This window comes from Gracilinanus agilis, chromosome 2 (assembly GCF_016433145.1).
Source record: "Gracilinanus agilis isolate LMUSP501 chromosome 2, AgileGrace, whole genome shotgun sequence".
In the NCBI taxonomy this organism is placed as follows: domain Eukaryota; kingdom Metazoa; phylum Chordata; class Mammalia; order Didelphimorphia; family Didelphidae; genus Gracilinanus; species Gracilinanus agilis.
In genome coordinates this window covers 276925766-276950639 of record NC_058131.1, presented here as the reverse complement: position 1 = coordinate 276950639, position 24874 = coordinate 276925766, and the positions used below count along the sequence as shown (strand labels likewise).

The 24874-nt window shown below is 40.1% G+C and overlaps 1 protein-coding gene and 1 non-coding gene across 3 annotated transcripts in view; both read right to left on the bottom strand.

Annotated features, from left to right (window-relative positions):
- The window catches only part of VAV2 (vav guanine nucleotide exchange factor 2), a 486321-nt gene that overhangs the window by 354914 nt on the left and 106533 nt on the right, over positions 1-24874 (bottom strand). The gene's annotated exons all lie outside the window — the stretch shown is intronic.
- On the bottom strand, positions 8485-8611 carry LOC123238533. The gene has a single exon (XR_006505692.1). It is a non-coding gene; the product is annotated as a U6atac minor spliceosomal RNA (small nuclear RNA).

Sequence of the window (24874 nt, the reverse complement as noted above, 5' to 3'; positions counted from 1 at the left end):
AATAGCAAAACAATTAGAAACTTTAGAGCTGAATTCATGTGTCCCAAGCTCTGCTGAAAATTATTTTCAAACCAGGAAGGAAACTACTGCTAGTTATGGCAGAACAAGAGAAAGGAAAAAATCAGAAGGTTTTTCAGAAACAGCACATTGTTTATGTTCTTCTAATCAAGACCATGGCTACAAATTCCCATGGCCACCACCAAAAGAGACAAACACACACACACACACACACACACACACACACACACACACACACATATACACACACACACACACACACCCTCTGAATCTTCAAGTTTCCAGTTTCTAAGCTTAACTGGCCCTTAGAGACCATCTACACCAACCTCCTCATTTTACAGATGAGAAAACTCTCATCTGTAAAGATGAGAAGGGGAAGTGACTCAGCCAATGTCCAATAGTAAGTTAGTGGCAGAACTAGACACTGGGGTAGAAGCCAAGCTAAAATTCTGAGTACCAAGAATGTATTTTACCCATTCCTTGCTTAACCCTTTCAGCTCTGATGTCCTGATATATGAGTGCTTCACAAGATCCTTTTATCTTAGCCTTCCCATGAGGCAGAGAACATGTCCTGTCCTGAAGGATTTAACCCTTTCAACTCTGGAGTTCTTACCCTGGGGATCCTTGCTGATCTCTTGTTCCACTATATCTAGATGTACTACCACACACACCAGCTTCTCACCATCTGCCCTGCCACTGGGCATATATCTCCCTCCTATTCATTCCACTTCTACCATAAATCAATACCACCACAGATACTAGGAGGATATACCAGTTAACTCTCCTCTAGCTCCATTCACCATCCCTTTGGCATTTCAAAAAAACACATTCCTATCTGACCACCCATCCCTGTCCATGCTTTCACCCCCATTAGACTGAAAGCTCCTTGAAGTCAGGGATTGCTCTCCCTTTTGGATTCATATCCAAACTGCTTGTCCCAAAGTAAGCACTTAAAAACTGGCTTTTTGTTCATTCATTTATGGGCACTGGCTTTACCACTTTTCATGTTAATTGTCACTACTAATTTATGCCCATTTTTCAACATAATGATTGTTATTTTTATTTTAGTCATTCCAACAAAATCCCTCCTTGTGGAAAGCACCAGAGACATAGGTTACTGTTTTATGGATTTTTACCTCACAGTTTTAATCATGAAGGATTTTATCCATATTGCCAAAGGTGGGCATATGTCAATTTAAAAAAAATTTTTTAACCCTTTCCTTCCATCTTAGAACTGACACTAAGTATTAAGGCAGGAGAGTTGTAAGGGGTAGTCAAGTCTCAGCCCTTACATTCTAATGAGGAAAGACAACATATAAAAGGAAGCTGAAGGAGAAGTAGGGAGGGTGGGGGAAGTGCTGGGAGGATCCAATTAATCCAAAAAAGGGGTTAAAAGGTTAGAGAGTTTTTCTGAGGTGTGAATTATTCCAAGGCTGAAATGATCTTCCTGGAACCAGAAATTACAAGCCTTGTGAGAAAACGATACCTTCCCTTCCCCACCCCGGGCTTCTTTCTCACTCTAAATCCTATGACCCCTTCAAAGCTTTCATAGTAACTGGTTCCTGAAGAAAGTCATGAAATTGCTCTTTCTGGCACAGATTTTGGGAAGAGGGTTGATGCTCCTATTTCTTTCTTTCTTTCTTTTTTTTTTTTAAAACCCTTACCTTCCATCTTGGAGTCAATACTGTGTATTGGCTCCAAGGCAGAAGAGTGGTAAGGGCTAGGTAATGGGGGTCAAGTGACTTGCCCAGCGTCACACAGCTAGGAAGTGTCTGAGGCCAGATTTAAACCTAGGACCTCCTGTCTCTAGGCCTGGCTCTCATTCTACTAAGCTACCCAGCTGCCCCCTAATGGAATGATGCTCCTATTTCTAAGGGCAGCTTCTCCTAATCCTTCATTCTTTTATTTAAGGGCACATCACCCTTAAAAAATAAGTACCCAATGTTAGGTGTAAGCCAGAGATGAGCCCAACCCAGCCAGCCTGTCCTAAAGAAATCCGTTTTTCTTCATTCTCCTTTGCCAATTTTTCTTTTAACCTGGAGGGTGGAAGTTGTGGCCATAAGGATGAAAGGAATATTGATATTATTGATATTGAGTAGAGAAGTAAAAACAGAGGATAGTGTGCACAGATTTTCTGCAAATATGCAAACACGAAAATGTTTCAGCATCTACTATATCTAAGAATGAAAAAAGCATTAGGATATCCATCAAAATAAATGTCTATTAAGATGTTATACATGGGAAGCCCTGGGTTCAAATCTGACCTCAGATATTTTCTAGCTGCGTGACTCTGGGCAAGTCAATTAACCCCCACTGCCTAGCCCTTACAGCTTTTCTCCCTTGGAACCAATGCACAGTATTGAGTCTAAGACAGAAGACAGTAAGGGTTTTTTGTTTTTTTGTTTGTTTTTTTTTATGTTATATGCACAGCATGGCACTGTGCTAAGCATTGGGGATGCAAAAAGAGGCAAGCCCTCAAGGTGCCTACAATCCAATGGGGAAAACGATGTGCAAATAAATATATATATCAATCAGGCTACATACAGAATAAATAGGAAAGGATTAACAGACATGGTGACTCTCTCAAGAACCAAATACTATAGTAAAAGAAGCAGAATGTGCTCATGGGAAAATTTAACTAATAATACCAGAGAGTGTAAGACCATAGCTTACCGAGTAGCATAGAGAGTAAGTACTTTGGAAGCTCAGAAGAGGCATCACTTGCATCAGGGAAGATTTCCTGGAGGTTATGACCAGACAAGCAAAGGGGAAGCGGAAGGCCTCTGTTGGTCTTGTTATACTAGGATGGTGTCGTGGCTAATTTCCAACTGCATGCATATATAAAGAAACATGTTTCTTAACAACAAGCAAGGAGGCAGCTAAACAGCTTGGTGGATAGAACACTGGATCTGGAGTGAGGAAGACTCAAAAGTTCAAATCTAGCCTCAGACATTTGTTAATCATTTGTCCTTGGGCAAGTCACTTTAATCCTGTTTGCCTCCATTTCCTCATCTGTAAAATTAACTGGAGAAGGAAATGGCAAACCATCCCAGTATCTTTGCCAGAAGAACCTGAAATGGGATCATAAAGAGTAGGGCATGACTGAGAAAAGACTCAACAATAACAGAAATACTTATGAAATCGGGTGTAAGCTTGGATAAACCGTTGGACCAATAGATGACTATCAATCAATAAACATCTATAAATTACCTAGTATATCCCAGACACTGTACTACACCCAAGAGCTACGAAGACCAAAATAATGGAGCTTATATTCTAATGGAGAAGACAAGATTTTCATTTATAAATATATACAAAATACATAAAGTAATTTTGTGAGTGATGTAGTATGAGGAGGGGTGATCAGGAAAATGTCTCATGCATATCTATATTTTAGCAGCTCTTTATAGGAAATTATGGTTCCTAAGAAGCAGAGGTAAGGAGAAGGTATATTCCAGGCATGGAGATCAGGCTGTACAAAGGCAAGAAAATGAAGGATGGAATGTCATGAGCAAGGCAAGTTTGACTAGATCATAGAATTGGTCTACTAGTGTTCTGAGAATTAATACAGTAGAATTAATACAGCTAAGTGACACAGTAGACAGAGTGCCAGGAATAAGGAAGTTCAAATCGAATTCATAGATAGAGCACTGCTTTTGGAATCAGGAGGACATCTTCATGGCTTTAAATTTGGCCTCCTGATCTGTAAAACGAGCTGGAGAAGGAAATAGCAAACCACTTCAATATTTTTAACAAGAAAACTCCAAATGCAGTCATGACAAATGGGACATGACTTAAATAAAAGAATAAAAGAAAAAAATAAGGAATAAAGTAAAAGAAAAGAATAAAAGAAAAACATAAGGAATCAGAGATGATTTGGCTGAATGAACAGAGAAAGACCAGAATAATAATAACAACAATAACAACAACAATAGCAACTAGGCATAATAAACATGGTACCTAAGGAAGACAGTGAGGCAAAGCCACAGCCTGTCATAGTGGGTTCTCAGGTGTAATATTACTGAATTACATTGGGAAATCCAGTCCTAGATGACTTCCTTTGGTTTTTCTAGAGAAAACCATGGTAACTAACATGAAATCAGGCTATATTGCAGCAGTGAATGTGTAGAACATTTCTGCACTAGAGTAGAGGACTCTGGAGAAAACTACGTTGCAGCATTCATTCGGAGGGCACATGAAGCTTGTTCATTTGTTCGTAATCTGTGTATTATTATGTTCTTGAAAATGAGCCCAGAGGCCTCTGTGTAATGGGTGTATTTTTAATAATGCCAAGCAACAGTAATCATCCTCTGACGGTAATGTTCCATGGGGATCAGAACTGAAGGCAGACACTAGGAAACATTTCACACCACACAGAGAGAAGAGAGTTCCTAGCAAATCTGGGTAGTGTCTGTCTCTCCAAGCCTCCGTCGGCCTACTTTGACCACTTTGTCCAGCTGTTCACATGTATTGCCCTGGAAGTGCACAGGACATCCAAGAATAAAGAACAGCAAAAGGCTTTAGAGATCATCTAGTCTAAACCGTTCATTTTACAGGAGAAGAAACTGAGATCCAGAAAGCTGACATGGATCACATAGCTACTAAATCTAAGAACACTTTTTAACCCATGTCTTTTTTATTATCTTTCTTTTTAATCACACATAGAAATAATTTTTTTATAATTGTCGTCTGACATTCTGCAATACAGATTCTCTCTTTCCCTCCCAAAGACAATAAACAATCTGTTATAGGCTATACCAGAAGAGCACTTCTTCTGACTTCAAATCCAGTAGTCTTTCTATGAAGGGAAGAATAATAATAGATAATAATAACAACAAGCATTTATATGGTGCTTGTAGGTTTGCAAAAGGCTCAAATATTTTTTCCTTGGATTCTCCCAAGCCTGGGATGTATGTACTGTTATTGTCCCTATTTTACAGATGAGGAAATTGAGGCAAAGGCTAAAAGAAAATTCAATAGTCCCTAAACATTGTTTTTCTTTTCTTTTTTTAAAACCCCAATACTGTGTATTGGTTCTAAGATAGAAGATCGGTAAGGGCTAAGCGACTTGCCCAGGGTCACAGATCTAGGAAGTATTGGAGACCAGATTTAAACCCAGGACCTCCTGTCTCCAGGCCTGGCATCCATGGAACCACCTAGTGACCCCTCTCATATAGGATTTTTTTGTGTTTTATTTTAGTTGAATGTTATTTTTTTCTGTTACACATGGGAACAATTTTGACATTTTGTGATACAGATTCTCTCCCTCCCCGACCTTCCCAAGGGGGTAAATAGTCTGATATAGGTTATATCAGTGCTTTCATCACATAGCATTTTAATGGCGCCTCTCAAATGCATTTATCATGAAATACTGCCTATCAGAGTTATTATTTGTGTCATTACTCTCCTCCAGATTGTAAGCCTCACCAGAGCCAGGATCCTACTCTCCTAAACTTTCTCCCCTCCTAACATACAGGAGGAACTTAATAAATGTTTATTGCCTGAAAGGAAGGGGAGTTCCCCATGGGCTCTTATGATTGAGCAAGACTCCCTGGAAGTGATGGAGACAGGTCTGACACTGTCTCGGTGCCAGCACACTGATGCCCAAACAGGCTGTTCTCAGGCAGACCCAATTCCTTCATCTCCCCCTGACCTGGCACTGAATCTCCCTGCCTTTCCAAGTCTCAGGCTACAAAAAAACATGTTTTATAAGATGAGGGACTGGGATGCCGGATGTGGTATCAAGCATTCCTTTCAAATTCTTGGGGAGGGGGAAGAAGGGGATATCATCCATTTTTGCCACCAGCTAAAATATTTCAGTCTCAGTTCTGTGAGGAATGCAGGCAGGAAATAACAAATAACTTTTAAGATGGGATGGATATTGGCCATCTCCACGAAGCAAAACAAATAGCACAATCTTGGCATCACTGATATCAATTAGAGAGACACCCCTTCCCTTTCTCTCCATAAATAAAGGCTTGTCAGCTGCTTGAAGTGGCACATGAAGAGAAGAGAACAACCAGCATTGGATTCCTTTTTTTCGAGACGTTTGGCAACCAACCAAGTACTCCCTGAAGACTAACTATGGGTCTGGCTCCCCTTTGGGGAATGGAGTGAGTTAAGGTACAGGCCCTCACCCTCAAGGAGTTTATAGTCTAGTTAGGAAAGAAAGATATATACACATAGGATCATCAGTTTTAAATTTTAGAAGACTTTAAGAAAGACAGGATCCCAGAGCCAGAGACAGAAGGGACCTCAGAGGCCATCAATAACCATTCCTCCAAAGGGAGTTGTCCAAGGTCTCACAGATGGTCAGCATCAAAAAGACTTGATCTCATCAATGGAATCTGAACCCTATACAATGGGATTTTACTCCAGAACCAGTGTCTTTCTGCTGTACTAAACACAAACTCCATCATTTCATGGAGAAAGGGAGGTCCAGAAGTCAAGTCACATGGTCAACAAAGGTATCAAAAAAGCAGAATTAGCATTCAAACCCAGAGTCTCCTTTTAGTAAACCCAATGGTCTTTTTTTACTGTCATACTGCCTTTGTTCAAAGGCTAGATTTTAGAAGTATAGACTAAGTGCTATAAAATTTTGAAGTAAGAGTAAATGAAGGCTAGAACCATTGGGGAAGACTCCTTGAAGGGCAGCATAAGCTAGTAGGGTTTTCTTGACAAAGACACTGGAGTGGTTTGCCATTTTCTTGGAGGCAAACAGGATTAAGTGCCTCATCCAAGGTCACACAGTTAGTAAGTATCTGAGGCCAGATTTGAACTCAAGTCTTCCTGACTCTAGGCCTAGCACTCTACACACCATACTGCCTAGCTAGCCACACATTGTAGTGGACACTGTATTAAGTGCAAGTGATCAAAATACAAGAAGGATACTCCCAAACTTCAATGAGCTTGCATTCTAATAAGAGAAGAAAATACATATGGGGTACTCAAAAGTGGGGAGAAGACAGGTTACTGATTCAAGATCTGACCTTAAGGGGGAAGAACATAGAAGGAGCAGACACAAGAGATAAGTGAAGCAGTCAACCAATAAATATTTATTATCTACTATGAGCCAGGCAATGTGGTATGTGATGGAGAAGGAGGGAAGGAGGAAGGGAAGGGAGGGAAAGGAGGGATAGAAAAGAAGGAAAGGAGGGAAGGAAGGAGGGAGGGAAGAATGGAAGGAGGAAGAGAGGGAGGGAAAAGAGGGAAAGGAGGGAGAGAGGGAGGAAGAGAACACACAAAAGGAAGTTGAAAAGTAGGGAGAGGGTAGAAGAAAGGATTCAAGTGGAGGGGCATATTGAATTAGTCCAAAGAAGTCCAAAAACTATTCAGTTAGAGGGCAATGGGGAGAAGACTCAATTAGGCCTGCTTCTTAAAGGGAAGCTTAGGAGCCACTGTTTCTGCTCTCTATGCAGAGGGTCCAATCAGAGAAGCAGAGAGTTCTGATAAGATTTAAGTACTAAGGTTGAGTTAATATTACAGGATAATGAGATTTCCTGATGCAGTTTCCTGGGGCATGAAGGAATGATGGAGAAGTCCAAAAAGCAATGCATGGTGGGAAATGGCTGAGTTCCTTCCTAAAAATGGTGGTTCATTCAGGGAGTCTCCAATGACGAGATGGGGTCCTAGTACAGGAGGTTTCCAAAAGTAGCAAAACAAGTTTTACATAGACCAAAACATAGCACAAAAGTCAATTTGATAGACTTCTCTTCTCTCTCCCTCTCCCACCCTCTCTCTCTCTAACACACACACATATGCTAAAGAGAAGGTAAATTACAACCTTGCTGTTTTTGAAGCTTTTCTTCCTGTTTCGATTCACCTACATGCCAAGTCATAGAGGAGTAAAGTAGGCTTCATGGCACCAGCCTCCAAAAAGTTCATGAGGCTTCTTTGACAGAATCCTCTAAAATGGGACTAAGGCACAAAATGCCCAAAAAGAAAGGATATGTTTGTGACAAGCTACATCTTTTTTTTAACCTTTACTTTCCATCTTCGAATTGATGCTTAGTATCTGTTCCAAGGAAGAAGAGTGGTAAGGGCTAGGCAACTGGGGTTAAATGACTTGCCCAGGATCACAAGCTAGGAAGTACCTAAAGGTCAAATTTGAACCCAGGACATCCCATCTTCAGGACTAACTCTTTATCCACTGAGCCACCTAGTTGCCTCCATTACAAGGTACTTCTAACTCTAAGTCAGAACACTGTCTTGAGACAAGAGAATTACAAACAGAATCAGACAAAGGAAGTTCAAAGAAGAGGTAATTTTAGCCTGGGGATAGACACAGTCTGGCTTTTGTTAAAATACCTTTAATTGTGTATTGTGGAACAAACTTCTACCCTTGTTTTAAAAGAGATTTTCTAGGCAGTGCCTCTTAGCAAATAGGTACCAAACCCTTAGCTATGAAGACATAGAACCCAGAAGGTGATAACAGAAATTTGATGACCACAAGACCAGCAGAAAGTGCATCAAACATGGTTAGATGCCACAGAGTAGGTGGCAATACCTTAACCATATGTATGTTGTAAAGGCCACTAGGACCTCTTTCATCCTTATCAAGGGGGTGCTAACCTTCTCTCCTTTCTGACCAGAAGACCAGCAGAAAGTGCATCCATAAATGAAAAAAAAATTGGGTATGAACTTATAAGATACGGTTTTAATTAATACAATGCCAAAGAGCACCTTAAATCTAGGAGTTAGATTTTCTGTGGTAACCTAGAGGTAAGCATGTGCCCTATGGTGACAAAAAAAATGACCATTGTCTTCAAAGAGCAAATAATCCAGTAGGGGAAAAAAGACAGTATGCAAATAAAATTATAATAATATAGATAAGAGGCATTTATGATAGGTCCCTTTCCATTTCAGCTTTTCTTAAAAAAAAAAAAAACCACTTTCTGTCTTAGTAACAGCTCTAAGATAGAAGAACAAGGACTAGGCAAACAGGGTTACATGACTTGCCCAGGGTCACACAGGTAGGAAGAGTCTAAGGCCAGATTTGAGTTCAAGTCCTCCCAAATCCAGGCCTGGTGCTCTATCTACTACACCACCTAGCTGGCCCCTCGGCTCTTCTTTATGTGTTTTCTTTCCCCATTAGAATATAAGCTCCTTAAAGGCAAGGATATTTTATTTATTTATTTTAGTTGTATTCCTAGAGCCTAGCACAGTTTCTGGCTCAATAAATGAATGTTAACTTAATGAGAGCTAGGAAGAAGGAAGAATTCACTTTCATTCTAAGGGTGGGGAAAAGGGAGAATGCATAAAGAAACCAAGAAAGCCTTTATTGATGGCACCACATCAGAGCTAGGCCACATTTTTCAAGACTTACAATACTCCAGACTTAGAAATAATATGCACGAGAAAGTGTAGTGGCTATTGTACCAGTGCAGAGGCAGTCAATAGTCAATCAATAAACATTTATTAAGCACCTATGTGATAGAAGCTTTAGCATACAGTACTGTTTCACTTGTCTGATTCCTAAATCATCCCAGCTCAACCCAGTTCCATTCTTTACCTGATCTTAGTTAAGACATATCAGATTAGAAGACAGGACAATTTTCTGTCATCTACCAGAGAGGGCTGAAGAATTCTTTGACACCAATTTGGAAAATTTTTCTCTAGAGGTTGCCAAAATGTACAGAGTGCTTCTGACAGATTCTTCTAGGTCTGTGTGTATTAAGTCTAAGAGCAAACATGATACACTCTCAATGCTCTAGCTCCAGCTTTGGTGCGTGAATTGGGTTGTTAAGCATCATCCTCCTCTTCCCTTTATCCATCTTTGTGTAAGCATGGACAGAACCAGCGAAAAGCATGTCTTCTCATCTGCCAACCTGCCTAAGCTCAGTAACATATGAAAGATGATGGCATTTGTTTTCTTTAAGCCAACTGGAAGGGACACAGATTCGGCCACCTGTTGACCATATTCACAGTCAAGGACACTTGCTGTGGGTATGAAAAATCAAAATTCCAAGAATAAGAAGTTGGAGCCCTCCTATGCTCCATGCCACCCTCAAAGGTTTCTATCTTCCCTTCATCTTCAGGCCCATAGTTTCTCCAGCAGCTCTTTCCATTTGAATTGAGGTCAAAGTCTCATTTCTTAAGAAACTTCCTGAAGATTTCCAGTGAAGGGGAAAACATCACCTTTCAAAGTTATCCATTCCACTTTTTGAAAGCTCTAATAGAGCATGCCTTTACAGCTTCCATTCATTTCTCCTACTTCTGGCCTCTGTTTATAAAACTAAACTTTTTCCATATAGCCAAACATCCTTTATTCATACAATATCCTTTCTAAAATATGAAAGTAGCAATTGTGTCTCCATCCCTCCTCTTACTCTCAGCAGCACCAATTACTAAGCCTTTTGTCCCCTAAGCTAAGCATCCCTAGTTCCTTAAACTGATCCTTATACAATATGAATTCAAGCTTTTTTCTACCCTGATATTTTTACTAAGATGTGGCTCCCAGAAATGAAGGCAATATTCCAGATGTAGTCTTTTTTTTTTTTTAATCCTTACCTTCTGTCTTAGTTTCATTTCTAAGACAGAAGAGTGGCAAGGGCTAGGCAATCTGGGTTAAAGTGACTTGCCCAAGGTCATACAGCTAGGAAGCATCTAAGGCCAAATTTGAACCCAAGTCCTCCATGGAGTCTTATCAGGATAGAATATTGTAGCATTTTTCCCTCTCTAGTCCTGGATACTTTTAATATAATAAAAGTCCAAGTCACATTAGCTTGCCTAGCTGCCCTAAAATGCTAAACATGAATGTTGAACATCCTTAGGCCTTTCTTTTATTCACATATATGTATTATTTTTACAAGCATTTCTCACTCCTTCCCATGGTACCCCAACAAAAAAAATCTTAATGAAAAATAAAGCCCACATAGCAAATATGTATAGCCCAACAAAACAAATTCCCACATAGTTATGCCCAAAAATCTATGTCTCATTCTGCATTTTAAATCATCACTTCTCTGGCAGGAGATGGATGATGTATTTCATCTTCAGGCTTCCAGACTCGTGGTTTATCATTCAAATCCTTTCTTTAGTTGATTTTTTTGAACTCAAGTTTAAGGTATAACATTTATCTCCATTAAATTCCATCTTATCAAATTCAGCCAAATGTTCCAGACTGTCAAGATGTTTCTGAAACCTGGCACTGTCATTCAATGTGTTGGCTGTCCCTCCCTACCCACCCTGAATTTTTTGGCATCTTCAAGTTGCATGAATATATCCCCTCTTTCTCCAAATCTTTAATAAAATGTGAAGCAACACAGGGTCAAGCACAGGTCCCAAGGACAGTCACTCGAATGGAAACCCCCTTCCAAATTATGTCTGGACCACTTTTAGGACCCACCAGTTCCAATGAATGCATAATCACTTAGTTACAAGTGAACTGCAGAATTTCTGAGCTAGAAGGGAGTTTAGCAATCATTCAGTCCAACTCAGACATGAAAGGAATCCCACAATTGAGAGTGAAGCGTTTGGAGAATTACATGAGAGACCTTGTCAAATGCTTTGCTAAAATCTAATTAAGTTATATCTCCAGCATTGCTCTGATCAATCAGTCTACCAACCCTTTCAAAAAAGGAGATGAAGTTAGTCTGATAAGCCCTGTTTCTTTGAGATCACAGCTACCTTTATTTGTTTATTAACTTTCTATTTCATAAGGGATAGTAAAGGAATGCTTACCAGAAAGCTTTGTTAGGTCTCTAGGCAAAAGGAACTTAAATGATGTCTCACTTTGATGCTGCAATAATTAGAAGTGAGTCCAGAAGAGAGGGCACCCTGAAAACACAGCCTGTCATCCCCAAAAGAGACTTGGAGGTTTTTGAGGAAAAAACGTTTTCTTTTTTTAAACTCTTACCTTAAATCTTAGAACTGTGTATTGGTTCTAAGGTAGAAGAGCCACGAGGGCTAGGTAAAGGGGGTTAAGTGACTTGCCCACAATCACAAAGCAAAGAAGCATCTGAGGCCAAATTTGAACCCAGGACTTCCCATCTTTCAGCCTGCCTCTCAATCCACTGAGCCACCTAGCTGCCCTCTAAGGAAAATCTTTATTCCCCAGGTGCTGAGCTGTCCCTCTCTCCTCTGTGACTACCCTCCATCAAACTGCCTCTCTCAACACCTTGAGTGTCAGCAGCCTAAAAACTAGATGCAAATTTCCACACCTGGTCCACTCTGCATACTTGGCTCCAATCTCATCATCGCTCCACTGGAGCTCATTCCCCCGCCAGTGCTCTCCAGCCTCTGCCTCCCTGCTATGCCAGTACAGACAGGAAAAGAACATGGAGACAGATCTCTCAAAGAAATGGGCTAAAGATTAAATTATAGCTTCAGAAGAGTCAATAGCCTGCAACCAGCTAATTCTTCACACAAATGAGGCCACAAAGCATTGGAACATGAATATTGTTCTAATTATGTTTTGCAGGTAACCGTTAACCTAAGTGCTCCTGCACCAGAAGTTTTATTAGTGCTGGGTAATCGCATGCAGGTGTGTTTTATTAATATGGAAGGCACAGAACACCCATTCTAATCTGCTCCAAAGGCCATTAAAATCAAGTTACCGGGATTCCACAGCTCCAATCAGAGATCAGGAATTGGTCGGTGAGGTGTGTGTTTGTTTTTGTTTACTCTCTGGAGCCTCCAATTATGCTCAGCACTTTTCCTAAGTAAGGAATAGAATATGTGTTATGAGGCTAGGGAAAATAAGGGCAGCTGAATGGAGTTTAGAAGAAATACTCTTTAAATCTACCCTCTAGAGCAGTGATTCTCAAAGTGGCCACAGCCCCCTGGTAGGTGTTGCAGCGATACAGGGAGGCAGTGATGGCCACAGGTGCATTTATCTTTCCTATTAATTGCTATTAAAATTTTTTTTAAATTAATTTCCATGGGGCTAAGTAATATTTTTTTCTGGAAAGGGGATGGTAGGCCAAAAAAGTTTGGGAACCACTGCTCTAGAGCAACAGCTTTTAGACCCACCCTTCTGGCCACATTTCTGGGGCAAGGCCACCCAGTGAGCAGAGTGCTGGACTTGGAAGTCACTAAGAGTTGGGTTTGAATGGCACCTATGCTACTTCCTCACTGTATGCTCTTAGAAAAGTGACTTCAATTACCTTCCCCATTTATAAAATGGAAAAGAGAAATCTCTACTCCCAGGACTGTTGTGAGGCTCAAAGATGATAATGAAAGGTGGCATAATGTAAACCTGAGGTAACACAATAGAATGGCAAGCCTGAAATCAGGAAGACCTGAGTTCAAATCTAGCCTCAGACACTTACTAGTTGTGTGACACAGGGGCAAATCACTTATCCTCTGTTTGCCTCGATTTTCTCAACTGTAAAATGGAGATGATAATGGCACCTACCTCTCGCAGGGTTGTTATGGGGAGCAAATGTGATTATGTAAGCAATTTGCTTATCATTGTAAGTGCCCCGTAACTTTTTTTGCTTGCTTTACTACATAAATGTCAGTGAGAAAAAGAAAGATAAGAAAGGCTTTGAGAGGAAGACCAAAGTTGAAGTCTTGCTTCTGACAGTTATGGGCTATGTGACCTTGGGCAAGTCACCTAAACTCTCGATGTTCCCAAATATTCTTTAATACTTTATGTTTCAGAGAAGGTACAGATGAGTATGAGTAGAGACAGTTCTCCAAAAGGAACTGCTTACACTGATCAAATCAGAGGCTCAACCAAAAAAAATATCATTATTACTATTTATATGAGTGGCTTTCATGATGGATTTGGATAGATTGATCCTAGAATTTTGAGCTGGAAATCCTTGAAAATAGAGTCCAATTCTATTATTTTACAGATGAGGGGAAGCTAAAGGCTCCGAGATGTTAATTCAACTTTACTCAGTTAGCAAAAGGTAGTCTATAAATACTTATTCATTGCCTGCTATGTGTCAAGACGCCGTACAAGATTTGAGCCTAAATCCTCTAACTTCCAATTTTCAACTGTACGAAATGTGTTCAATTTAAATTATCTGTTATTCTCCCTGTCTTCATTAACATGCATTTATTTTCTCTCTCAGTCTTCCCTCTCCCTCAAAAAAAAAAAAAAACAACAAAGAAAAAGAAAAATTATACCAAATATGTATAGTCAAGGGAATAAAATGCGCTTTCTACTTTCCTCTTTAAATAAAATAGTGGTATGATCATATGCATCCCAATATCATCACTTAGGAGATATGATGTGCCTTCCTAGATAGTCATTATAGCCCCTTTTCCACTCCCTCCACCCAGTCTCATATTATCTCGGGCCTCTCAAAACTGTTCCACCTTCTGCCTGTGATCCTCAACATAGCCACCCAATCTGAGGCTAACCTTCTGCTCCCAACAAAGGATACTGAGAATCCTCAAAAAAAAAAAAAAAAACCTATACACCCAGGCTTGGCTTGCCATTTCCCTTCCCATCTCAAGTGGCCATTCGAGTTGTGAAAAGCCAACAGCCCTGAGATCAGAAAGCATGGAAGGCAAACTCCAACCTAGACATTAGCAGAGAATCATTTGTTTTCACAAGAAATTGCCTGAATTTCAGTTTAGATTCATCCCTGGCACATAGTAGGTGCTTAAGAAATATTTATTGACTAAGATATAAAGCTTAATCAATGATATCCAACAGATTTTTCAGCTCCATTTAAAACAGTCCTCCCCAGAACTACTGGAAAAAGAGAGGTCACTTGGAAACAGTGGTTGTTATTCCACGCCCAAAAGTACCAGCATTCAGTGCTGTCTATCTCCCACATGATATAAATGATTTTTGTGACTTTATGCAAAGCTGAATTGGACTGCCCTGGACAATGCATCAGGTTCCCTCCCAGTGGCCTATTGCCGAGCCACAATTATAAATAGAAACTCAGCGTCCTCTTTCCTTAGGATTGTGTCATTGGGAATTATAGACCAACTCCTGGGGCTACTGTAGCTGCTCTATGGTGACAGATAAGCATGAAATATTAAATATTTATTGTTTTAAAAGAAAAAGCAAAGCATTGTCATTGAAAAATTTCAAACCCTCTTCCTTTAGGGGGTGAGATCTCAGTTTTGAAGGTGAGACTTCCTCCTTTGATAACACCCCAATTGTGTGAACACAAATACCATTTCCCAGTAAGCAAGAGGGAATTCTCTTCACTGGATGAATGGAGACCAGTGATTTGCAAGACTGAATACCACCTGCTTAATAGGCCCTAGGGAAACTGTCTCATATTGAGGTGGACCCAGAGTCCCAATGAAACCAGGAATTCCCCTGACAATTATAAACGTTAGCCCAGAACACTGAAGTGACTTGCTTAAAGACATTCCAACTGCAGTGACCAAATCAAACCATTCTCCTTTCTTTATTTTGTTGGGTCTATGACTTTCTCAGCATATCCACATACTCACTTGAATGGCACAGACTGTAACAATCCACAACTTTTTTTTTAAACTCACTTTTTTGTCTTAGTATCATTTTTGAGACAAAAGAATGGCAAGGGCTAGACAATTGCAGTGAAATGACTTGCCCAGAGGGCCACGCAACTAGGAAGTATATGAGGCAAAATTTGAACCCAGGACCAGGATCCCATCTCTAAGCCTAGCTCTGTATCCATTGAGCCTCCTACCTGCCCCTATCCACTACGTTTTACCTGATCTAACTCTTCTTCAGATCTTTCCATAAATCCTCCAAAAAGGAGCTGGCCATTGTACCAGATGCCTTCCTCTATTCTTTTCTCTAACCTAATATAGCATTCCTATCCATGGGACACGTGAATTGACTTCTCTCAATGTCATTCCCAATCTTGGGCTTCACTCCTCTGTGTGCTTCACTCCTCTGTGTCAGTTGTCCTTCAATGAGAATGTAATCAATCTCCTTTGAGAGCAGAGACGATTTCACTTAGTACTTGGATCCCTAGCTCTTAGCACAGTTTGACACATAGTAAGTGCTTAACACATTCTTTTTCTTCATTCATTCCATCTACTGCTTTTCCTATAAGAAGACTGTCCAACTCCTGACTCAGGATATTTTCATGAACCATCCTTCATAGCCTGAAACATTTTCCCTTCTCATCTCTACCACTCAGTTCATCTGGCTTCCTTCAAATCCCACCTTCTACAAGAAGACTTACCCCATCTCCCTTAATTCCAGTGCTTTCATTCTCTTGATTATTTCCTATTTTTTCCTACAGGTAACTTGTTTACATATAATTGTTGTATGTAACCTCCCCCATTAGATTGTGAACTCCTAGAGAAAAAAGACTGCCTCTTGCCTTTTTTGTGTGTAATTAGCACTTAGCAAAGTGCCTGGCACATAGTAGAGTTTAATAAATGTTTTTGTGAGCATCTCCTCCTCCCAAGTCCCCCTAAACTCCAACAGTCAATACTGACTCATCACCATCCATTCTTGCTAAGTGACTGATCTACCTAGATTTTGGTAATCTCTCTTTTGCTACTTCTCATATATATCAACATTGGTAATGTGTTTACTTGCCTACACACACATCTTTCCACTGCTCTTTAAGTTGTCATTTTAATTCAGGTCATGATTTACAACTGAATCATGCTATTGAGGAATACTGATAGGAAAGAAATGGGCTTCTGCAGAAGTCAGCAGATTGGAACCAACTGAATATTGTTTTCTCAGTAGTGAGGAATGCTTTGTGTAAACTCATCCAAACTCTCACCCAGATCCCTCTAAAGATCAAATAGCCTACATCTCTAAGTGTGTCCCCAATATGGGGCACAATAGACAGTCAAAACAGAGAGGTACTAACTGGCCTTGAAGACAATCATGCCCATGACTTGATTTCAGTCGTGCTATTCGGTGCCCTACGCCAACCACTTTAGCTAATGAGTTTAAACATATTCAGACTCAAGACATAGAGAACACATCCCTAATAAGGTGTTTTTAGCAAAATACAGACCATCTAGTCCAGGAGTTCTTAACCTTTATTGTACTACAGACCCCTTTTGCAGTCTGGTAAAGTCTATGAACCTTTTCAAAGAATGTTTTTAAATGCATAAAGTAAAATTTTATAGGATTACAAAGTAAACCAATTACATTGAAACATACTTATAATTTTTTTCTAATTCATAGACCCCACATTAAAGAACTTCTGGTTTGTTTAACCCACTAACTTTCCAAATAGGTAACAGAAGCCCAAAGAAGTGATTGCCCAAATTAAGACAGTTAATTTGGATTCAAAACAAAGCTTTTGGAGTCTTTTGCCTTTACTTCCAGTGCTAGGAAAAAGCAGAAAAGAACATTGGCTCCAGAGTCAGGAAAGTCTTAGATTTGAATCCTGATTCCTACTCTTATTAGACAGATAACCAATGAGAGGTAAGGGAGTCGAATCTCTTAACCTCTCCAAGCCTCAGTTTTTCGACTGTAAAATAGTGATAGTGCCTATCTTCCACGGTTTTTGTGAGAAACACATAAGATGTGTGCCAAGCACTTTGCACTATAAGTCAGTGATTTAATGGTTATTACAGTTGTATCAAAGACCTTCTAAGTTTTAAAGTGCCACACAAATGTGAGCAGTAATTATTATTGTCCTTATTATTACACACTATGGGACTTTCAAGACCTAAAAAGACAAATGTGTTTTGTTTTGTTTCATGTAAATGGCAGGACTGATATACATGTCATACTGGCATATACAACCAGTTGTAACAACTCCCGCACTGCTACTGAAATCTGAAACGTTATCTACCTTTCACAAGCATAAAGTCACAGACCGTGAAATCCTCCCATCTGGCAAGGAAGGCTGAGATAAAACCACTTCCACCACCAGTTCTAAAAATTATAATTCAACATCTGATTTACATATTTGACTTATGTGAGTGAGAAGGGGGAGGGGGAGTGTGTGTGTAGGAAAGACAGACTGCTGTAAGAAATGCTGTAAGACTACAACCATAGGGAGCTACTCATTTTCTAAAACGACAAAGAACAGGTAAAGGGAGGAAATATTTTACGACAAGGAAACTTAGAGCTTTCTCAGTCACACCTTTGCCATCCGTCTTGCCAGGATGCATTAACGTCTTCTTCTCACTACCATGATTGCATTTTAATAAGTCATTAGAGCAGAGTGGATGCAGTTAAAAGACTCGAATGTCTCACTTAAACGCCATTAAGACTGAGAGTGCAAATGAACTAACTGCAGTGATCAGCATCTGAGGCTCATTAGATCAATCAGCAGTGAGCCCCAACTATTCTTCATTAAGCAAATTAATGAACAAATATTCAGAGAAAAATCAGTAAACAGTCAGATAATGGAATTGTGAGCAATATATAAAAAGGATGCAACATATAACAAGATAACTTAATATCAATTTACCCAACCAAATTATAGCTTGGAAAACACATTAAACTAGCATAGGTTCAGTGCTTAGAAATCAATGACGCTCCTGAAATAGTTTATGGCTGCACCTAGGGAACAGCTGATGTTTATATAATGTTTCTAAGTTGCCACATGCTTTATATACGTTATCTCACAGGTCTGAGAGGTTGACAGTGCCGATCTTAACCCACTTTGCAGATTAGGAAACCAATATTCAGAGGTGAAGTGACAGGTCTTGAGTAATGAAAACAACTCTTCAGATTTAGACGATGCTTTAGGTGACCCTGGGGATGCGGTCACCTTGGTATTTTAGAAACTGGAACTTGAGAAACACAGAAAGAAAATGAGGATTATCGTCTCACTGTACTCTGCCCTCATTAGACCTGATCTGCAGTACTGCCTGTTCAGCTCTGGGTGCTACAGTTAAGGAGAACAATAATAAGATGGAGAGTGCCTAGAGGAGGGCTTAGAGCAGTGGTTCCCAAACTTTTTTGGTCTACCGCCCCCTTTTCCGGAAAAAAATATTACTTAGTCCCCTGGAAATTAATTTTTTAAATTTTAATAGCAATTAATAGGAAAGATAAATGCACCTGTGGCCATCACTGCTCCCCTGGATCACTACAGCACCCACCAGGGGGCGGTGGCACCCACTTTGGGAATCACTGGCTTAGAGGGAGGTGAATGGTGTATTTCATAGGAGGATCAGCCAAAAGAACTGGGCGTGTTTAGCCTGGAAGATTCAGTCAGGACATGATAGCTGTCTTCAATTATCTGAAGGGCTGTCATGTGGAGGAGGCGATCAGATGCTTTCTGTTGGGCTCCACTGAGCAGAACTAGGGACAATAGGAGTGGGTAGTTCAAGCAGTTCAGTCATTTTAGTCATATCTGACCCTTTGGGACCCCATTTGGAATTTTCTTGGCAGAGATACTGGAGATACTTTGCCATTTCTTTCTCCAGCTCATTTTGCAGATGAGGAAACTGAGGCAAACAGGATTAAATGATTTGTCCAGGGCCACACAGCTAGTAAACTTAGGGTTAATGACAGGAAAAAAACTATTAGAGCCATCCAAAGTGGAATGGTTTATCTCAAGAGTAGTTAGGGGAGTTTCCCACCTCTTTGAAAGTCTCCAAACACCGCTTGTCAGGTATGTTATAGTGGGTATTTCTGTCATGGACAAGATGGCCACTGAGGTCCCTTCCAAAACCCAGATCTGCTGAGTCTTATATCCTTGAAGTTCTGATAGAACCAGAAGACCCAGAGCCTTGATGGCAAACCTATGACATGTGTGTCAGCACTGACATGCGTAGCCATTTTCGATGACACACGGCTGCATACAGAGAAGTTTAGGGCTGGATACCAAGGATGAAACATTTGCTGTAGTGTAGTGTAGACACTCTGTGGCTGAGGTCTGTAGGCCAAAACAACAAAGAAGTCACTAAGCAGGTAGTTTTTGGTTTATTAAATACAGTTATACATTACAATTATACATTTTTGTTATTTAAACTATAAATATCGTGAAATTTATGGTTTTTTTCTCAAAGTGACACACCACCTGAGTTATGCTCGTTTTTTTGGCGAATTTTGACACACCAAGCTCAAAAGGTTGCCCATCACTGCCCTAGAGAATGAGGTGTAGAAGCTTTTCAGGTGACTCAAGAAAACCAATGGATGGGAATCCTAGAGCACAAGATGGCACACAAGGTTTCCTTTCTTTTCTTTTCTTTTTTTTTTTTAAATCTTTACCTTCCATCTTAGAATCAATACTGTGTATTGGTTCCAACGCAGAAGAGTAGTTAAGAGCTAGGCAATGGAGGTAATGTGACTTATCCAGGATCACACAGCTAGAAAGTATCTGAGGCTGAAGTCACATTTGAACCCAGGACCTCCCCCTGGCTCTTAATCCACTGAGCCACCTAGCTATCCCCAAGATTTTCGAACTGTATAAATCAAGGATATATCCATCCTCTTATGAGAGTATGCCTAATGATTGATCACATGGTTTGATGGGTATATGATTGGGATGTAGACTCTAAATGATCACTCTCTATTGCAAACATTAGTAATATGGAAAAAGGTTTTGAACATGTAAAACCCAGTGGAATTGCTCATCGGCTCCGGGAGGGGGGAGGAAGAAGGGGAGGGAAAGAACATGAATCATGTAACCATGGGAAAATATTCTAAATTAATTAAATAAATAAACAAATTTTAAGAATTAAAAAAAGAGAGAATGTCTATCTAGCCTTTGTGAACTTTGGGGATTAAGATAAATGCTTTCAGCACATTTTCCTGTAAATGCAAATTCCCCCGTGGCCCAGGTAGCTCCTTGTAGCTATGACTCAGGACAACACTAATAACTAGACTTAGCAGCTTATGAGATTCCTGCATCTATTTAAATATTCTAATGAATAATAAATAGGAGAATTCAATGTCTTTACCAGGGTGTGTTTTTTACATTACTATGAACAGTAATGACAAGAAATTTGGTCTAAATAGACTTTCCTCTTTAGAACACAATTGTAACCTAATGAAATCTGATGCAACTGACCATTGACGACTGAAGCACTTGCTCTGGATGTCACACTTAACATTAAGGATGACAGCCATGATGATTTCCTAAAAATATGAAGCCTGTTGTCTTAGAAGTCTAGTTGCAATTTTAAAATACACTGAAGATTAAAAAGTTGACGGGAAAGTTTGCTTGTTTTGTTTTTTCACATTGTATGCTTCCTTATAGTTTTAGCCAAAACCTTTTTACTTATGTAACCATGCCTTCACCAAAGCCTGGGGCTCTTTTCATGAGGGTCAACCCTATGACCTACATATGTAAGATGATATGACTCCTGATTGACTGAAAAAAAAAACAAATGGGTATACCTGAGTGAGATGGTGTATTGGGCTCTCTCTTTGAGAGAACCTCAAAGGAGACATGTCAAGGCAAGGGCAAGACAAGGAAGACTTTTAAATGCTAAAATGGATCTCCAGAGTAACAGACACAAAGGAGAACCAGTCTCCCATCCTGTTCCTTGACTTCTAGTGCTCAAAAGCCCTAGAGACTACTGAGAGGGGACTTCCCTTCAGTGAGATCATTCTTTCTCTCTACTGGTTTGAGCTGAGGTGTTTGTTATCTTCTCAAGCATTCCTTGTTATATTCTTTTTCTTACCTTCCATCTCAGAATCAATATGAAGTAATGGTTCCAAGGCAGAAGAGTGGTGAGGGCTAGGCAAATGGAGATTAAGCAACTTGCTCAGGGTCACACAGTTAGGAAGTGTCTGAGGTCAGATTTGAACCTGGAATATCCCATCTTTAGGACTGGTTCTCAATCCACTGAGCCACCCAGCTGCCCCCTAGGGCATCTTCTTATGCCCAGTCCTGGATCTTGTCTGTCCCTCCTCCCAGCTAGGCTGTAAATGGTGCCAGCATCATCACTCCCTCCACTGCATGAGCGTATCTCCCACATACCTGCCAAGGCTGGATCCCAAGTCTTACCTATCCATGCCAGAAATTCACTCTCTCTGTCTCTTTGTCTCTCTGTCTCTCTCTCTCTCTGACACACACACACACACACACACACCCTCTATTCATACCCAATGCCATGTCTTCAATATTTTCAAAGAGAGCATGCATCATTGTCTTTTTATAAACTCTTAAAGGCTTGCAAAAATATTTTCCTCAGGGCATATTTGTGAGGTAGGTGGTGTACTGAAATTGAGGCTCAGAGAAGTTGAGGAACTTCCCTAGGGTCACACAGTTAACAGGTATCAGAGTCAAGATTTATCTCATACCACCATCATGGAATTTATAAGGAGCAATCATCTAGTTCAGTATCCTAATTTTATGAAGAAACTGAGGACCAAAGAAATTTCATCTCTACTCAAGGAAGTAAACAGCAGAGTTAAGAAATGAGCCTAGGTCCTTTAGCTAAAATCCTGTGCTCTTTCCACAGTACCGAGCACATGGATTCTCAAGACAGAAAAGAGGAAACAAATATTATAGCTACTTGGCTTATCAAATCTCTCTCTTTAACCTTCTAGATAGTTGAGACCAAATTCATCTTTAACCAAGGGATTACATTCTTTCTTTCTTCATTTCTTTTTTTTCTTTCTTTTTAAATAAAAGCCCATGTCATCTGTCTTAGTATCAGCTCTAAGATGGGGAGAGGCAACAGCTGGGCAAATTAGGGTTAAATGACTAACCCAAGGTCACACAGCTAAGAGGTGACTAAGACCACATTTGAACCCAGGTTCTCTGGACATCAGGCCTGGTGCTCTATCCACTAGCTGTTTCCCTTTCTATTTTTTTTTTTTTTTTATATTTTACTCCCTTTCAGGGATTTTATTATATAGCAACACTGGCCTTGCTATTTCTCCCATACAACATTCCAGCTCTAGACTTTGCCTGGCACATAGGAAGTACTTAATAAATTCTTAACTGAATTATAAACTAAAAAAGGCAGCAGACTTGAGTTAGATGAATATCCACTCTACAGATTCACTGAAGAAGATGCAATCTACTACTTTGTAGTAATGGAAAAATAGTAAGTCATTTCTCTTCCGTTATAACATAGGTAATGCCATTATTCCTAAATATCTGAAAAACCATTGAAAATAGATGAAAGAAGCTATAGCCTCTGGCCATTGCGAGTACTCGACATTCTACTTTAATCTCTAACTTCTGACCAGGATTATAAATTAATTCTAGCTCAACCAGAGCATGGGGAAAGTATCTCCACAAGTATTTCTCAAAATCCTTTGGCAAAGAACAGCTGGGTTGCTCCTTAGATAGAAAGCCATGCTTAGAGACAGGAAATTGATTCTGGGTTCAAATTTGGCCCCAGACACTTCCTCACTATGTGACCCTGGACAAGTCACTTAACCACAATTACCTGGTCCCTGCCACTCTTCCGTCTTGAAACTATACTTGGATTCTAAGTCAGAAAGTAAGGGTGGTTTTGTTTGTTTGTTTTTTTAATTAATTCTAACTCTACCAGGGTGAGGGAATAGTGTTGCCACAAAGATTTCTCAGAACACTATGGTAGGGGGATACAGCTGGGTAGCTCAGTGGATTGAGAGTCAGGCCTAGAGACGGGAGGTCCTAGGTTCAAATCTGGCCTCAGACACTTTCCAGCTGTGTGACCCTGGGCAAGTCACTTGACCCCCATTGCCTACCCTTACCACTCTTCTGCCTTGGAGCCAATACACAGTATTGACTCCAAGACGGAAGGTAAGGGTTTAAAAAAAAAGACTATGGTAGGGGGCAGTTGAGTGGCTCAGTGTATTGAGAGCCAGGTCTAGAGACAGGAGGACCTGGGTTCAAATGTAGCATCAGACACTTCCTAGCTGTGTGAACCAGGGCAAGTTACTTAATCTCCATTGCCTAGTCTTTAGTGCTCTTCTGCCTTAGAACCAATACTTAGTATTGATTCTAAGACAGAAGGTAAGTGTTTTACAATTAAAAAAATAAGAAATAAAAAAAGACTATGGTACTAAAATTATCCATTCCATTCCCATCAACTGGTAAAAGAAATGATCCTGAACTGGACCGTCTAGACCATAGAACTATCTCTTTTCCCATCAGCCAGACCAAAGGTGAATGTGTTAACCCTGTCGACTCATTCTCTCCCCATCACACACTCACCAAACCCCTTGAAATTGAGAAATGAGTCCAGAAACAGGCCAATAAGGCAAGTGAAAAATGATTTATGAATCATCAGGGAAGGGGAAAAAAAACTCCAATCAATATTTTATTACAAAACCCTGATTACTAGCACACTAAACATTCGGACAATAATTCAAACTCTGACAGCTCAGGTTTCTTTACCAGAGAGACTGTGGGAGCTCAGGAAGTGTCCTGTGCATGCCTTACTAGATCTGAAATATAATATCCTTAATGTGACCCCTCGGAAAAATACAAGGGAAGACAGCCAAGGAAGAAAAACTTCCAGAACCAACATTTCTGGCTTTTTGTATCACAGGCAGCGTTTGTGTTGAGAGCTTTGAGGGCGAATTAGTGATGGGAGACTCAAATACACCAAGTGCAAATTGCTTGAAAACTCTTCTTTGGGGCACTCAAGGTCTATCCACAGGACCCTGATGAGTGTTTCTAATATGTGCTGCCTTTTTTGTAATTGATTTTTTTTTTTCCTTAACACGAATAAGCCAGAGAGCCCTGGAAAGAGTTCTGGCTCTAGAAACTTGCTTCTGACACTTACTACCTATGGGATGCTGGGTAAGTAACTTAACTTTCTTGGGCCTCAGTTTCCTTATCTGTCAAATGAGTAAGTTGGACTAGATGACCTTTGAGATCTGTTCCAAATGCTGATCTCTGAATCTATGGCACTAGTCTGGGAGATGCAAAGTTTAAATACCTCACTGTCTAGTCAAGGGATGAAATAGAATCAAATGTTACTATAATAGACAAAAAACCATGAAGTCAAAACTGTGGAGGTCTTTATGAATTCTCTGGGCTGGGGCCATGCTAATCTCGTCAGCACAGTTCCAACTTGAGCATATAAAGGTATCTTGTGTAAAGAATGGCCTTCCCTACTCTGT